Genomic DNA, 18,162 nt, shown 5'->3' with positions numbered 1-18,162 from the left:
AGACTAACAAATTTATTTGAGCATAAGCTTTTGTGAGCTACAGATCACTTCATCGGATGCATGCAGTGGAAAATACTGCGGGGAATATCCCATGGTTGTCTGTGCTGCAGTAAGAGGAACCACTCTATGATTCTTTCCCATTGAGTTATGGGAGAGCTAGTCCATCCTCCTGGGCACACACCAGGAATTGTGGGAAGGCACTGGAGGACTATCAGCACTCCAGTGATTTAGGCTTGTTGACACAAGTATAGTTATGCTGACCAGTTTCCTCACATAGATGAAGCTTTAACTGGCTAATGCCAAGTAGGAGGTGTTATCAGCCAGAGCTTGACTTCTGCTTTCACTCAAACCCCCATGCCCAGATTGAACGAGCGACCAAACTCAGGTGAGAGGTTTGTGTGTGGGGACGTGAACAGGAGAAGTGTTGTTCTGAAGAAGGACTGTCTCTGGCCCAAAAAGGGATAAGATGTTACTAAAAGCCTTATTTACTGGTACAACATTAAACAATGAAGTGTGGACAGACAGAAGTGCCATCGACTTGAGCGTTAGGCATCACTTTGCCCGGTCAATTAAACAAACAGCAAAGGAAGAAAGACAGGAAAGAAGAAATCAGGTGGGGAAGGAAACATGACACATGGAGGGGTGAGAGCAATAGACCAAGTCTCACAGCCCATTTGGTGTTCAGGATTCAGCCAGTGCTAGTAGAGGTGGAGATGTCATCTGGGTCCCTCTCTCTGGCCTCATCTGATTGGGTCCTCTCTCAGGATAAGGAGGACAAATGGCCCGTGGTATCATGGTGGATCCCAGGATACAGTGGTGGTGGCATGATGATAACAGTGGCTCCCTCCAGTCCACCCATCTTCACTCCAAAGACTCTTTTTAGGGATCCCAAAAGGGAGCAATAGGCAGAATAGCCTACCTGTAAGGGACCAGGGCACAGGCAGTCTGGCCTAGTAGTCACAGCTGGGCTGAGGTCCTGCCCACTAGGGACAGGCATCACTGTGCAGGAGTTGGAGGGATCACAAAGCCGGGTCCCATAAATCAGAGTTAGAGTCAGAGTTAGGCCAGGGTCAAAGACCCGAGGCAGTACCAGGCTAGAATTGGGAGGCAGAAGTTGGGGTCAGGCTGGATTCAGAGACAAGGCAAAGTCTGTGAAATTGCCCCCAACAACTTCCTAGGCCAACCCCTGGGGTTAAGTAGGGACACTTGGCCAATCGGAGTGGCACAGGGTTCTGTCAATCTGGGTCTTGTGGGTGGTACCTCTTGCGGTGCCTATTCTCCACTGTGCTCCCTGGCTATGCTTCTTTATAGGCTCCTGGTGGTACTTTGGGTACATCAGTTACCCAAGGCTCTACAGTCCTGGGTTCTAAACCCCAGGTCCTTGGCTAGTATCTCGTTATTTTATCCACCAGTTAGGCCTAATCGCCAACCAGAGCTGGGTAATATTTATTTATTTCTGTGAATAGTATTCCTGAAAAATACATTTTTTTTTTGGTCAAATGAAACTATTTGTGAATTTGGGTCCAATTTGGTGAATACTTTTGGCCCAATGACAAAGGAGGAAAATATATTTTGGAAAAGTTGAAACATTTTGGTGTGATAATTTTGAAACAAAATGTTTCAAATTTTCATTTCAGAGAGCACTGACAGTGTGGTCTGGGTGTGACTGGAGTGTCCGAGTGCACTGATAGTGTGGTTTGCATGTGGTTGGAGTGTCCGAGTACACTGCAGCGTTCTCAGAGAGTGACTGGACTGTCCAAGTGCAATGACAGCCATTTTGGGGTGCGACTGGATTGTCAGAGAGCACTGACAGTGTGGGCTGTGTGTGAAGGGAGTGTTACAGAGCACGGACAGTGTTGTCTAGGTGCAACTGGGCTGTCAGAATGCCCTGCCTGTGTTGTTGGGTGTGACTGGAGTTTGGGAGAGAACTGTCAGCATTGTCGGGGTGTGACTGGAGTGTCAGAGATCACTGAAAGTGTTGTTGGGTGTGACTGGAGTGGACTGACAGCATTGTCAGGATGTTGTCAGGGCATGAATAGAGTGTCAGAGAGCACTGACAGTGTGGTTGGGTGTGACTGGAGTGTGGGAGCGCACTGACAGTGTTGCCAGGTGTGAGCAGCATTGATAGTGGGGTGTGGCTGTGAAGGCGGCAAGGAATGAAGGAGATTTTTCCTTCCCTGAAGAATTTCCTGCTGTTAGGGGTTCAGCTGGGGACAAGTCCTGATGCCACCTGTACTGTCACTCCACATAGCCTTCATTGGTGTTTTTATTTACTTGGCACCAGTCGCCCTTGTGTCTGGGCAAGACCAGGGCCCTGATTCAGCAAAGCGCGGATCCTGGCCGTCTATAGCACGCCCCAAGCACTATCCCAGGGCAGGCTCTAGTAGCTTTCTTCCTCAATGTGATTTTTGCCCAGACAGACTCTGTCTTATCCATTCCATCACTTCTTATTTCTTTATAGTCTACCTCATCATTGATATACAATGCTACTCCACCACCTTTGCCTTTATTTCTGTCTTTCCTAAACAGCACATAGCCTTCAATACCTGTACTCCGGTCATGACTACTATTCCACCATGTTTCTGTTATCCCTATAATATCTGGTTTCATTTCCTGCCCCAGTAGCTCTAGTTCCTCCATTTTATTACCTAGGCTTCTCGCATTAGTGTACAAACATCTTAATTTTTGCTGTTTGGCTTCGCTCACATTCTTTACCCAACTGGGCACAGACATTCTACCGCCAATATTACCTATTAGATTGGTATGTACACTGCCCTTCCGCCTTATGTCCATTCTCCTACCCACAGCTGTATCCTTTCTTACTTCATTTTCTTCCCTCTCAAAGAGAATAACTGGCGTGGAGATTACCTGGACATCTCCCCCGAATTCCTAGTTTAAAGCTCTCTTGATCAGTTGTGCTATCCTCCATCCTAGAAGTCTATTTCCCTCCTTACTCAGGTGAAGTCCATCCTGAGAGAACAGTCCTCTGTCCATGAATGCGTCCTAATGGCCATACATACCAAAGCCCTCCTTATAGCACCATTGCCTGAGCCATCTGTTGAGCATCATAATTTTGTCACACCTTTGTTGCCCTTCTCTAGGAACAGGCAGAATCCCACTGAAGATCACCTGAGCCTCGATTTGCTTTAGCGTCTTCCCTAGCCTGGCATAGTCTCCCTTGATACATTCCAGCGAGAATCTAGCCATATCATTTGTTCCCACATGAAGGATAATCAATGGATTCTTTCTGGCTCCCATTAGGATCCTCTTCAGCCTCAGGTCCACATCCCGTATCTTAGGACCCGGCAGACAGCACACCCTTCTGTTCTCTGGATTAGCTCTTGTTACAGGCCTGTCTATTCTTCTCAGTAATGAGTCCCCAAACACGTAGACCTGCCTTTTCCTGGCAATGGTGCGATTCTCCAGTCTATCCCCTGTCCCATCAGGCCACAAGGCCTCTCGATTCCTATTGTCCCTTGCAATCCTCTGCAACCCATCTCGTATCCTCCTGGGGCTCATATTTGGTGTTATTATCTCCACTGACTCTTGCCTTCTTCCAATAGGACTATCTGCTCTTCTCTTTTTCCTTGCCCTCTCACCTTCAGTGACCACCTGCTGTGCCCCTTCTTCATTTTCCAACTCTGCAAACCTGTTCCTGAGCTCTATTTCTCCTTCACTGCCCAGCCTTTTCCTCTGCCTGCTTCTCCTAGTCACATGCTTCCACTGTCCACTTTCCTCACCCAGCAGTATCCCCTCAGAGTTCTTCGGTCCTGCTTCCATCTGCAAGTCTGAGCTTTTCCCTTCAGCCTCCTCATGTCTTTGCTCTATCATCTGCTCGAATCCCTTCTAAACTCAAACAGAGTCTCCACCTGCATCTCCAATCCTACGATCTTCTCTTCCTTCAGCTCTATCAGGTGGCACTTCATGCAGATGAAATTCTTTACAGGTACCCCCTCCAGGATCATGTACATGCCACAGCTTCTACATCCAGTCATCTTCATAGTGTCTTCCACTACTTGGGTCACTACCACTGCTGCCTCGGTGTCTGTCATAGCCTTCTCACCTAAGTCCTGTTAATCTGGGAAACACAAACCAAACCAAAACACCCACCCACCACAAAACAAACCCCCAACAAGCACGAAAACGCTACCAGAACACCACACGCTCACTTCACTAGCCTGTCTGTTCCTTTGCCTGGATCTTAGTCTTCCCCCAAAACTCCCCTTTCAAACTCCCCTGTTTACAGCTCTGTTTGCTGGCTCCTGTGCGGCTGGCTGGCTACCTTTATAGGACCCCTAGTCAGAGAAACCCCGCCCCCTAATCAGGGCTCAGCTTCTCTCCCAGCACACTGCCCCTACAAGCAACCAGCTCCTGGGGGGAATCAGGATTCATTTGTAACTAAGGCCAGAGAGCTATGTTTAAAGACGATCACAATTATTGATTGAAAACGTTCAATGCCACCATGGAAGTAACAACCAGGCAGTTTCCTCCCTGGGGTTTCCAGACATGGGGCACCGGTGCTGAAATCACAGCTCATTACAAGGATTCCAGCAGCAACTCCCCATTCACTGGGGCTGACTCTATGGTGCCCACACTCATACTCAAAGTATTTCATTAGGCGCCCATCGATCACCTCTAAATCTCGGTGTATTAATCGGTTCATGCAGAGCAGGGCAATCTGTTAATGATGCTTCCCTGTGTGGCCGGCCCTCCCCAGCTGGAGAGGAGAGAATGATTTCCTTATCAAGCAGCATTTTGTTGTTATATATTCATAAAAGAAAAACGCTGCTCTAACCAATCCCTCAACAACAAACAACCATACAAGGCGGTGCGATCCCCAGGGCAGCTTAGCAATGACACCCCACCAAGCAACCACTCTCTGACAATGGTTGGCTGACATTTCCAAAGAACATGGCTCATCCCCCCAGTTAGTACCCCCAAAGAGAAGCAGCCACGTACAATGGGAAATCACCCCTTCCGTTTCAGAGCAAGTTTGGGTGCATCCACTCGCATACACTGCTGTCTGCTTTCTCTCCACGCACACCCCACTAGATTTTGCTCTCTAGTGCATAATAACTCCATGGAATAACTCCACTGAAGTCACAGATTTAAGGCCAGCAGCAAGCCTTATGGTCATGTAATATGGGCTCCTGCATAGCACAGGCCAGAGAATTTCACCCAGTGATTCCTGCATCCAGCCCATATCTTGTGGTTGAGCTAGAGTATTTCTTTCAGGAAGAGAACCCAGTAGACCTATTCTGGGTTTACCCCTGTGAAACTGAAAGCAAAATCCCACCCACCCACTTCTGACTTCAGCGGGGCTCCCCAGAGCATCAGTCAGGACAGAAATGGGCTCTGGTACATTGCGTAAGTGAACTCTCCAGTAGCTGTCATTGCTGGGCTAAACCTGGTTGAAATTCAGGTGTCGATTTGACTCTGAGAAAGGACTGTTGGGACCTGCCTTATTTATTATTATAGCTAGTCCCAGCGATCAGCTATGAACCATGGGCCAAATCCTCAGCCACTGAAATGTCCACAGCCCCATTGATTTCAATGGCGCAATGATGATTTCCACCTTCTGAGGATCAGCCCCCGGGTCTGCAGAGAGTTGAGTTGGTCTGAGGGGCCAGGTGGGTTTTCCCGTCACTTCTGGCAGAACCACTGGACAGGCTCCCAGGGCCCAATTTTTATAGGTGTTTCGGTGTCTGTCTGCATCTTCAGGTGCCCAAATGACTTTGGGAATTTGGCCTCCAAGGTACATGTACACCGCAATTAACAACCCACGGCTGGCCTGTGCCAGCTGACTCAGGCTAAGGGGCTGTTCAATTGCAGTGTAGACGTTTGGGCTCAGACTAGAGTCCAGGCTCTAGGACCCTGCCAGGTGGGAGGGTCCTGGAGTTCAGGCTGCAGCCCTAGCTGGAACATCTACACTGCAGTTAAACAGCCCCTTCGCCCGAGTCAGCTGGCCCAACTTATTGGCCAGGTATGAACCATATTGGCAGGGCTGGATTTACACCTTACACACCCCTAGGCACAGCATCTTCAGCACCCCCACCCCCGCCTACAGCTGACTTTTGTGTCTTCCGTAAAAAATGAAAGGAAAAGAAAGGTAAACACAGCAGGCAGAAGACCCTCTGCCACACATGGCGCTCCCAGCCTGAGTCGGGGCACAGCCCACCTGCCCCAGGCGAGGCGCAAGGCGGGGACTGTACCTCTCCACATAGCAAGTGGTCCCCGGGTGTCTTCTGTCCCTCCCACAGCCATGTTCCAACTCTGCCCATGCAAGTGAATGGTGTTCCGGCCACACTCCTCCCTCTCCCTCCCCGTACGAGGTGAAGGCAGTGGGGTGGCCGAGATTGGGAAGGTGCTGGAATGCTCCCAGCACCTTCAGCAGCCGGCCTGCCCGGCCGCGGCTCACAGCACCCTTAGCAGCCTTAGGGTTTCCAGGTGTCCGGTTTTCAACCGGAACGCCGAGTCGAAAAGGGATCCTGGCAGCTCCAGTTGGCACAGCCGACTGGGCCGTTAAAAGTCCGGTCGGCAGCACAACCCTGCCCTGGCTCTGTGCTGCTCCCAACAGCGGCTGCCAGAACCCTGCAGCCCCTAGGTGCATGGGTGGCCAGGGAGGCTGCCCCTGCTCCTAGTTCTGGCTCCATAGCTCCCGTTGGCCAAGAACCGTGACCAATGGGAGCTGCAGGGTCGACGACTCCAGGTGTAAGGGTAGCATGCACCATGCAGAACCACCTGGCCACGCCTCTGCCTCGGGACTTCAGAGACCTGGCTGCCACTTCCTGGGAGCTGCAGTAAGCGCTGCTGGGACCCCGCACCCTGTCCCGCACCGCAACCCCCTGCCCCAGCCCGGAGTCCCCTCCTGCACCCAAACTCCCTCCCGGAGTCCCCTCCCCAACACCCCAACACTCTGCCGCAGTCCTGAGCCCCCTCCTGCACTCCAAATCCCCCCACCCCAGAGCCCACACCCCCAGCTGGAGCCCTCACCCCCCCACACACCCCAACCCCCTGCCCCAACCTGGTGAAAGTGAGTGAGGATCGGGGAGAGCGAGTGATGGAGGGAGGAGGGATGGAGTGAGCGAGAGTGGGGCCTCAGAGAAGAGGCAGGACAGGGAAAGGGCTTCGGGGAAGGGGCAGGGGTATTTGGTTTTGTGCGATTAGAAAGTTGGCCCAGGCCAGGAGCCGCCTGCCTGCAAGGGGGCTGTATGTATTCACTTTTTAACTTTTAACCCACTTTTAACTTTTAGGTGCCCCTAGAATGCCAACACCCTGAGGCATGGGCCTACTGTGCCTAATTGGAAATCCGGCCCTGCATATTCGTTTATATATGAGGAACTGGGGAGGGTCAGTGATCTGACCAAAGCCAGAGCGAGCGACAGAGGCGGGATTGGGAGCCCTAGCTGTAGCATGGGAGGTGTGTGGTCTCATATAGACTGTCATGCTTCCCTTCACAGCTTTCGCCCAGGCCACTCGGCCAGCACAGCTGGCTTCTCTGGGGGCAAGAGCTCAGCAGCAGCCAAGTCTGTGGGTCGGTGCAACATAGCCCTCGTGCAGACGAGGGGACACGAGTGGTGAGCGAAGGCGACAGGCAGGGGTACAGTTACAGATAAAATGCCACACCACTGCTGGTTTTTGCCAGTTAGGGCTTGCTAGCAACATTAGTAATGCAGCAGTGCAGGGAGCTGATTTCAACGAGCTGGGAACCCCCACCTCGGAAGGGAGAGCAGAGGAGGGCATGCCCTGGGAAACGGGCATTCCCTAGGGCACTGCCATATTTTCCAGCCAATTCAAGGCTGCCCTGGCCAATATCCTTGGCTATTCTACACAGAGCCTAGTCCACAAACCCTTCTCCCTGGGGAAAGCCACAGATGGGTTTCAAAGGAGTTATACCCGGTATGAAATTGGTCCAATAGTAACTTCCCTTGGAAAAGAGCCCAGAGTGATCAGTTGCTTTGGCATCAGGCAAGTCTGCTCCCTCACTGTCCCAGCAGGAAACACCTGGCCTAGGTGCAGCCTTTGTGTCATGACAGACATCAATCGCTGTGCGTAGCACATGCTCGTGAATAATGCTGGCTGTGGTGGCTCCCCGGCGACAGGGGGCCTGGCGTGTCCAGGTATCTGATTGGCCAGCCAGCCTGGGCCGCTCAGAGGTGAGCAGACACGCACCGTTATCCGACCCGCCCTGGCTCATGGAGCCTCTGGCCAGGCCAAAGGATTTTCCAAAATCTCATGAGTGCGTTAAAGGTTCGTATCCACCTGTATGTGACATCTGTCCTCTGGAAGACATACAGGCGATGCTCTCTACAACACTTGGGAAACATTTACTGGCCCACTTCCAATGCTAAGCCAGTGAAGATGGGCACAGAACACGGCTGCTGGGGGACCCCGAGAGCGGCAGTTATCAAGCTAGAGTTCCATGCACCTGCAGTAATGCTGGCTGCACTATGCTTGCTTGTTTTTTTCCCCATTTGATGCTACCAAAGCACTTGTCCAAACCTAACACAATGGCTGAGAAGGGACAGAACAGAGACAGAGCTCCTGGCAACCTGGCTTTGGGCTGACAGCCGGGGCTCGACACCTCTCATATTGACTCCTTTGTCAGCGACTGGGTGGAAACAAGCTAGATCTGCTGCTTTGGCCGAACCTGCTACATCAGCTGTGTGAGTAAGGTCCAGCCCCACACCCATGATGCAAATGAGACTCAGGTTATTTCTGAGACCCAGCACGCTAGCGAAAGGAGGGGCAGGGAAGCAGAGCGCCTAAAAATAGGAATCACGGTTTGCCAATAATGACATGAAGCGATGAAAATGCTCTCCAGCCTTAGCCATTCTGGTGGGGACACAGAGCACCAGTCGCTGCTTATTGCAGAGGGGAAGAGGTAGAAGTCGAGTGAAGTGAATGCCTTTTCCTGCGCAAACACACAAAGCCCATGTGCAGATGTCCGTCGGCATTCTGCATTTCATCAGCTAGGCGTACAGAGCCTGAGTGAGCCACACACACCAGCCCATGCCGCAGTCCCGGATCCCAGAGCCATTAAATGGGGGAGGGGTTGAACCTTTGGCTAAGAGGGGGAAAATAGCACCATTTTCGTTGCCTGTAGCAAAGTGGCTGCTGCTCAGAGATGCAGTCTGCCATGGATAGCAGAAATACCAGCCAGCTGGCATCTCAGTGTGGACTGCCACTGAGAAGGAAAATCCAGGTTCATCTGATCAATTTCCAACATCCCCACCTCTTTGTGTCTCTGAGCTCTGCAAGGGCGGAGGCTGAGAGCACAGTGTGCTGGACACCCATGCACAGAGAAGTTTGACAGAGCCAGATTTATAATCCCATGGAGTGGCACTCTGAAAACACCAGCCAGTACAATAGAAAGAAAAAGCAAATATTCTGCTGTGGGCTATTTCCAAACCATCTTGTGTCCCCGTGTGTTGTTGCAAAAGCAGCTTGCTGTTGGAGACAGGGAATTCCCTTCAATCCTTGCAAGGCAATGGTGCCGCAGTTCCTCCAAACTTCACCTACCGAAGCCATGGATGTAGCAACATCATTTCCCAGCCCTGAGCCCACGCTGTCCGGGCTGCCGCCTGGACCTACATTGCCTCCCTCCCAGCCCTGAAACCTAGCCACACACCACTCCTGTCTCCTCCGGCTAGATGCAAAGGCAAAGGACAGAGAAAGCCACCTGGGGTACCTTGCCAATCCCCATCTATGCAATTAACATGCAACCGACACAACGCCCCGGCTCCACAGGGACCATTCCCACCACCCCTGCCGGCCTGCTAGGAAGGATTCAGAAATCACTTACATGGTGGAAAACGCTGCTGTTCTCCCTGCAAGGATTCTGCCTGTAAATGCTCTGCTGGGGTGAAGGCAGGCTGGCTGGTTAAGACTGGTTACCTAGGTGATGTATTCCAGGGCTGTGGGAAGAATTCGAAAGCTTCAAGGAGCAGCCTGGCGCTTTAAGAGCAGAGCTGCTCACAGCCCCTGCTGGCTCCCTGCCAGTTAAGGACCTGAAGCATGAGGCCCTTGAGAGCCCCAAACAGCTGTCGCTCCCAGCTGTGACTGGTCTCCTGCATCATCCAGGGGCAGGGACAGGGGGCTTGGTCTTCACAGTGATCCCCGGGGCTGTCCCCAGGGCTGAACGCTGCCTTCCTGCCCTTCCCTGCAGGGCTCTGGCAGCTGAGTGATGACCGGGCAGGAGGGGCAGATACAAAGTGCCCTCCTCGTCCCTGTGCACCCGTGGCACCGGCGAGTGCAGCCTGCCCTCTCCTGGACAGGGCTGGACAGGAGCTGGGCCATGGCACTGCAGGGCAGGGCTTGTCCTCCACCTCCTGAATGGCAGTGTCATGCGCCCGCTTAGCCTGTGTCCAGGGAGGCACTGGGTGGCACCATGCCTCCAGAGGGTGGTAATATGAGCCCTCATTGCCAACCTGGGGCCTTCACTGTGCCCTCTGGCCCTTTGTGATCATGCTGCTTCATGGTCCCCGTCTCTTCCCCTGACCTTGCAAAGGCCCTCAGTGCGGGAGCAGCCCCGCTCACGGGCTGCTGGTAGCTGAGTGCACAATCCCCTGCCTTGCTGGACTGGGGTCCTGCTGCAGCGCAGCTCCCCAGCGAGCTGACTGTGCACCTGGGGCCAATGGAGACGGGCCTCGTTGGTCCTGGGATGGAGCGATTGACCCTGCTGTGTGACTGGGGCCAGGGCATACCGCTGTCTCTTCCCATCACCCCCTTATTCCTGGGGCTCAGAAGAAAATTGAACCTATGACAGAATTGGGGCAAATGAAGCCCCCTCGGGCTCTCAGTCAGGGGCTGAGCTGGGGGCTGCAGCGCTGCCAGACCTCCCTGGAAGCAGTGGTTGGGGCCGGACTTGGCAACCTTAACAATGTTTTTAACATAGCTCTTTGTAGGGGAATTTCCTAGATTTGTAAAATAAAGCTAACTGAAACCGCCAAGAAATTCCATCATGTGTGATGGCCCCGTCCCCCTCTCTCTGCCCCTCCCTATGCCATCCAAGAAGTTCGCACCCAGCTCTTCATCACCGCAGCACACACTGCTACCTCTTGAGCCAAAGCAGTAACCCTGCTCACTGCTCGCAGATCTGGAAGCAAGACAGAGAGCAGGGCTCACGGGGCTTGGGCTGTTTAATTGTGGTGTAGATGTTTGGGCTTGGGCTACAGCCTGAGCTCTGGCACCTTCCCACCTCACAGAGTCCTAGAGCCTGGGCTCCACCCCGAGCCAGAACATCTGCATCGCAGTTACACAGCCCCTTAGCCCGAGCCCCGCAAGCCCGAGTCAGCTATCACGGGCCAGCCATGGGTGTGTAATTGCAGTGTAGATGTATCCTGAGTGATCAGAATGGATCCTTCTGGCCTTAGCATCTATGAATCTCTCCTTTGCCCATCATGCACTAGACCATTTTCTTTCCACTCTAGTATTTTCTCTCCACCTTCATCTCCCCACCTCTGACCTGTCACCCCCACACACTAACACCCCCCAAAACATGCACTGTGAGTGTCCAGTTATAAACGTTTTTAATTCAGATTCCTTAGCTCTGTCTGATTTGATCTGACCCAAGTGCTGCCCATCTCTGAAACAGAATGGAACCAGCTCAACCATGAACCCCAAAATGACTCTCTCTTAGGGAGGCATTCTGGATGGCTGGTGCAAGACACAGCCAGGCACCTCCAGGCATAGCATGCTAGGAGATTATTTTGTGTGCTGGGATTCTGTACAATGACCAGTGTGTCATAATACCACACAGCACAAGGTCAGAAATGCTGAGCGTGAGCCACAGTGCACACCTGAGCAGTGAAAAGTACAAGAAAATGGCACTATGCACCATGGCCACTGCACTCCCATGATGCACCCCAGTGACAAACCATGAGCAGAGATCACTGTGCCATATGGGAGATGTAGTCCGGCTGGGGAGCCTAGCCCATAGAGGAGAATGTGGTAACTACAACTCCCATGCGCCACTGCAGTGATATTTGCAAATAAAAAATGTTGGTGTTCATTTTTTTGCTGAAAAGCCAACATTTCCCATGTTGTTTGCAGGGCTGGTGTAGCTATGTTGCTCTCACCCTATGAGAGACAAATATTTTCCATGAGCAATTTTGACAAACAGTTTTTGTTTTTTTTTCATTTTTGTCAAACTGTTCTGCTAAACAATACTCATTTTCCAACCAGCGATACTGGACAAAGTAGCCAGGGGGTGAACTATGTGGTTGGTCCCTTTTGGGGTTCTTAACAAGGAGACTGTGAAAAAAAACATCTTTTCTCATCTTCCCAGTGCATCCCAGCTCATCTTCTCCCACTTCATCTTCCCTGACTCCAGACAGAAGGAGCAATAGGCCAGAGGACTTTCTTCCAGAGAAGAATGCCAACAGGCCTTGCTCTTCTTCAGGGAACTTGGTTTTTCACCTATGAGCTGTAAAAGTCATCATATGATCATGGCATCCAGTCCTCACCCACTGGTGACAGCACTGTCACCTCACCCACCTACATGACAGCACTGCAGAGACAGACAGCCTGTTCTGCCTCCCTTCCCTTGGGTTACATTCTGCCCCCCACCTTCCTTCCTCCCAGCCTCCCTCTCACTCTCTTGCCTTTTCAGCATCTCCTGAAAACAACTGCACTCCATCAGCACAGCCAGCTGAGAGGACCAGTCCTGCCCTGTCTTAAAAAAACCCAGAAAACCACCCCAAGAACGTCCCTGGTTGGGACACGAACCAGGGTCCAAACAGTAGGTGTCGTAATTGACCTGCCAGCCAGAGTGTCCATTTGTAACAGCCCAGCACTCCAACAGCATCCCCGAAAGCCCTGCTGCCCCCACCTTCTCTATCCTGTATCTCCTCCACCTTGTGTCAGTCTGGGTGTTAGAAACAGGAGACATAAATACCCTTCGCCCATCAGGACTGGCAGGAAAATGAACTCTTTCCTGTTCATCACAAAAAGTTGTTAATAACATAAAATACCTTTAATATTTTGCCTCCAAAAACAAAACAAAGTGATTATGCAAAACAAATTTCATTAAAACCTATTAAGTATTTTTTATTCTAATTCAGTATAAAAACCTCTTTGAATTTCTTATGTTTAATCAATAAACTTTCAACTTTAAAATAAATGCTATTTTTTTTTAAACCAAGGCCTCTTGTAGTGAGGCAGAGTGGCCTCCATCTGAGCCTGACAGGGAGGGACCAAGCCACTCCCCCTGGTGGGGGGAGTCAAACCAGCCCCGCCCCCTATGCCCAAAGCAGAGTGGCATGACAAGAAGTATAAAAGGCAGGCCCTGTAGCTCCGTTGGGTTGGAGCCTGGGAAGAAGGTAGATGTCTCCAGCCTGGTGCAGAACTCTGGAGCCAAAATTGCACTGTGCAACACCCTGCCCCTGGAGGAGACTGTCCATGGAGAGGAGTTGCCAGGATTCTCAGCAGCTCTGTACCCTAAGGAGATGGCAGACCCTTGGACTATGGAGCCCTGCTCCCAGATGGAAGTAGCCAGGGAAACCAGGCTTTAGTCTGGTTGTGCTGCCGGAAAACGAGTCGCTGTGTTTTGGTGAGATCCCTGCTGACCCAGTGGTGGAACCATTCACCACTGTTAGGGCCCTGGGCTGGGACCTGGTGGAGTACACCTACACAGACACACACACGAGCACACACATATATGCAAATACCTGCATATATACACAGGCACATATGCCTGCGCCTGCTTTCACACACACAACATTGGGGCTGTGTCTGTCTCAGACCTGTCCCTGTATGTGATCCTGAGAAGCCCCCCAATGCCTGCTGGCAAGGGGGTTACCGGAATGTCCTGATCGCTGTCTGTACATGCTGGTTCACCACAGAATGTGGTTGAGGTCTCAAGTGAAAGCTGGGGTCATGCTGGCCATTAATGTTGTGACAGGTATGTACAGATCCTATGTAAGGAGTTATCTACAGATACAGAACAAATGTTCCTGAAGTCTGGATCAAGGCAGAGCTGACAAACAGGTTTCTGCCAGACAAAAGGTGTTTATTCACCTGTCTTTCGGTCAGCCATGTAAACTAAGTGTAACCCTTCTGCCCGTCAGAGTTGGCAGCAACAAGGGCCGGGCTCAATATCTAGGGGATCCATTCCAATAACACAATGCAAACCGGCTCGAGCCCCCACCCAGTGACCTGGGACAAATATATACCACCCCTGCTGGGCGCCTCCAAGAGGCAATACTTCCCCTCTCGCAAGCACATAGTCTGAGTGTAGCAAAAAGCCTTTTAATAACAGAGAGAAACAATGTGGCATTATGTTGGGGAAACACCACCAACAGGATTCATAACACAAACCATGAGCAAAAACCCACCCCAAGCAAATTGGGGCGTGTCCTTTCCCTTTGGTTCCTGAGTCCAGCAACCCCAAATCACCCAAAGTCCCAAAAGTCCAATGACCCAAAAGTCTCTGTCCCTGGTCAGGGCAGCCCCAGAGTTCGAAAGTTCATCTGCGGAGCTTTACCTCCCACCCTGGGTGGAGATGGGACGGAGGTAAGAGGCACCTTACATGATCTGAAGCTGACCGCCCCACAGCTCCATAGGCCTTCGCTCCGCTCCGCCAACCGCCCCACGAACTCCTTCGCTCAGCTCAGCTCCGCTCCGCGGGCCCCAAGCAGCTCCCGCCGTCCCATGAACTGCTCCACCAGCCGGTCCACAAACTGCTCCGCGTCCCACCAGCAGCTCCCGCCGTCCTACAAACTGCTCCGCCAGCCTGTCCACAAGGCACTCCAGCCGTCCCGCAAACAGCTCCACACTATATCTTCAGGCTCCCCCACTACTTAACACAACGCTCAGTGATTTCGGCTCTTAGTCAGTTCAGCTCTTTGGTGAATTCAGCTTGTAGTAGGGGAGCCTCAGTGCTGGTGCACTGTTAGCCCAAAGTGAGCTCAGCAGCCTGTAACTAGACGCCTAATAGAATCAAAATTAGCTCTGATATTCCACAGTGGAGAAAGGAGGCAGTGCAATTAGCATGTAAGGCCCTCACCAAGGGGCCCATGCCACCAAGTATTAATACTTGTCCCCAGCCTCTCTCAATTTACAGAGTTTTGGAACCCATGACCCTTGCCTAGCGAGTGCCACTTAGTTGATGGTGAGTCCCTCCATCATAACAAAAGGCCAAGTACAGTTCCAAGCACAGTTCCCATAATCAGGGTAATAACAATTTATTCTTCCTGCCCCAATAACAGAGACACTGGGGATCCCACAGCAGCCAAAGTGACCATTTGGGCAGCTATGGCCTCATTCTAGGCGGGGTGGGTGTGCCTATGCAAATGAGATCGGCCCCTGAAGTTCTTTTCCACAACTTGCCACACCTCACCACCAGATGTCAGGGTGGAGCTCATCCTGACACTGCTTACATCAGCATTGTAAGTTGGCACCATGGAGGCCCCTTTACATACAGCATCAACAGCGGTGATGTGAAATCACCAGGGAGGCAGCGCTCTGGAGAATAAGCTATGGAGGATTATCCTGACTCAGGAACAGACAAAGACCATTGGGGGATATGCGGGGAAGGCAGCCCTCCATCCTGCACCTCAGAAGTAATCTGGTGGGGCAATTACACTCATGAAAACAGGATCACAACCATGGTTGAAACGCTGCAGAGGATATGTGGGTTTTCCTCTGTCCTTAGTATCTCTTGAATCTCAAATGTTTCATAATAAACTTAGGGCTGTCTTCACTATAAATCTATCTCAGCACTGCGATGTTATACAAGGAGCTGGTCCTGAGTGACTCATACAAGCTGGGGTGCACACTAGTCCCTGGGGAACGGCTGGCCTGGTATTTCTCTGAGTATTCAATGGAGTAGAGGCTGGATGTTACTGGAGAATGTTTAAAGGGGTGCACCGATCGTTAACCCGCAAAGCATAGTAAGGGCTGGCATTGCCCAGAGGAGAGTGTTTGGGTGGCACACATGCTGATGAGGTCAGGGAACTGACACCCAGTTAAACACAAGCAAGTCTCGCTAGAGGCAAGGGGGTAACAAAGTGACTCATAGTCCTGGGCACCCCGAGAACTGTCACACTATAAACAAAGACAGTCAGAACAAACTGAGTCAGAATATTGACTTGCCTATACACCAATGCTTGGAGCTTGAGTAACAAATCAGAGGAATTGGAATTGCTCATTCATGCACTTCAGTTCACTCTAGTTGCTATTATTGAAAGCTGGTGGGACAATTTGCACCATTGGAATGTTAAAATCAATGGTTATAACCTATTTAGGAAGGATCAAGTGGCAAAAAGTGAGGGGGGAGGGTGGCACTCCATGTCAAAAATGGCATTACCTGTTTCTGAGTCACTAATAACTCTGATCCATATGCATTCAAGATAATTTCCTTCTATGTCCTAGCAGGTATACCTCAAGATGGAGTGCTAGTTGGTTTCTGCTACAGGCCACCAAATCACACTAGGAAACAGGATGACCGCCTCCTTGTGTGTCTATTTATAATGTGTAGGAAACAAAGCTGGGTGATCACAGGGGGCTTCAATTTGAGTGATGTAGGCTGGAGTCTTGTGCTCCCAGTACTAAAACATCCTTGGAATTTCTAAACATTATAGAGCAGGGGTGGGCAAACTTTTTTGGTCTGAGGGTCACATCGGGTTTCCAAAACTGTATGGCGGGCCGGTTAGGGGAGGCTGTGCTTCCCCAAACAGCCATTCATGGCCCGCCCCCCACCTCCTATCTGACACCCCCTGCCCCCGCTTCTCGCCCCCTGATGGCTCCCCCAGGACTCCTGCCCCATACAACACCGGCCCCCATCCTCTGACGCACCCCCCCCGGAACTCCTACTCCATCCACCGCACCCTGCTCCCTGACTGCCCCAGGAAGCCCCACCCCTGACTGCCCCCCGCCGCCCCATCCAACCCCTCCTCTCATTCCTGACTTGCCCCCCAGGATCCCTGCCCCATCCAACCCCCCTGTTCCCCGCCCTCTGACCGCCCCTCCCCCTATCCACACCCCACCCCCTGACCACCACCCCCAACTCCCCTGCCCTCTATCCAACCCCCCCTGCTCCCTGCCCCCTTACCGTGCTGCCTGGAGCACCGGTGGGTGGCGGCACTACAGCCGCACTGCCCAGAGCACCAGGTCAGGCCGCGGCTCTGCAACTGCGCTGCCTGGCTGCCCAGAGCGTTGTGCCGGCAACGCGGTGCGCTGAGGAGGCAGGGGAAGAGGGACAGTGGGGGAGGGTCTGGGGGTCAGCCTCCCAGGCCAGGAGCTCAGGGCCCAGGCAAGAGGGTCCCGCGGGCTGGATATGGCCTGCAGGCCGGATATGGCCTGCGGGCCATAGTTTGCCCACCTCTGTTATAGAGGATAATTTCCTAATTCAAAAAGTGTTGCAGCCAACACAGGGAAATTGTTTCTTATACTTTATCCTAACAGATAAAGGAACTGATAACAGAACAAAAATTAAAGGGAGCTTAGATACAAGTGAGCATGCCTTGATCACAGTTATGATGTGCAAGCAGAATAAAGTCCAGACCAGTAATATATGTACTTGGTGCTTTAATGGGGCCAGTTTCACAAAGCTGAAAATAATTGAACCAAATCAGCTAGGAGGAAGAATTTAACCAGAAAAATGTAAATGATCATTGGGAATCATTTAAGAACATCTTCCTATGCTCAAAAAGCCACAGTCTTACAACTGAGGAAGAAGGACATGCTGGTTTTAAAAAAAATGACCTGGGTTAGAGTGGAAGTGAAGGTGGCTGTAAAATATAACAAAGGGAGGAAAGGAGAAGTTGATAATAACAAATATAAATCAGAAGTTAGGAACTGTTGAAAGTTGATAAGGAAAGCAAAGGGACACAAGGAGAAATCTATGGCCAGGAGAGTTAAGGACAATAAGGAGTTTTAAAAATATATTAGGAACAAAATGAATCCTGATAATGGTATTAGTCCTTTACTAGATGGAAATGGTAGAATTATCAATTATAATGCAAAAAAGGCAGAAGTGTTTAGTAAATATTTCTGCTCTGAATTTGGGGAAAAAGCATGATATAGCTTCATCACATGGTGATAACACTCTTTCCATTACAGTAGTATTGATGGAAGATGTTAGCAGAATCTACTGAAGTTAGACATTTTTATATCAGCAGGTCCACATAACTTGCATGCAAGAGTTTTAACAGAGCTGGC

At 51.3% G+C, this 18,162-nt stretch overlaps 1 protein-coding gene across 3 annotated transcripts in view; it reads right to left on the bottom strand.

Annotated features, from left to right (window-relative positions):
• Positions 1 to 18,162, bottom strand: part of CALY (calcyon neuron specific vesicular protein) — a 65,445-nt gene that overhangs the window by 35,857 nt on the left and 11,426 nt on the right. The window contains exon 2 of one of the 3 annotated variants that reach the window (XM_043550320.1): positions 9,806 to 9,917. The gene's annotated coding sequence lies outside the window, so the exon portion shown is untranslated. Of the gene's footprint in view, positions 1 to 9,805; positions 10,025 to 18,162 lie in introns of those variants that run through there. The other 2 variants (XM_037905746.2, XM_027819924.3) reach the window with 2 other exon arrangements.

The sequence above is a fragment of the Chelonia mydas genome, chromosome 7 (assembly GCF_015237465.2).
Source record: "Chelonia mydas isolate rCheMyd1 chromosome 7, rCheMyd1.pri.v2, whole genome shotgun sequence".
Classification (NCBI taxonomy): domain Eukaryota; kingdom Metazoa; phylum Chordata; order Testudines; family Cheloniidae; genus Chelonia; species Chelonia mydas.
This window is presented reverse-complemented; position numbering and strand designations above follow the sequence as displayed.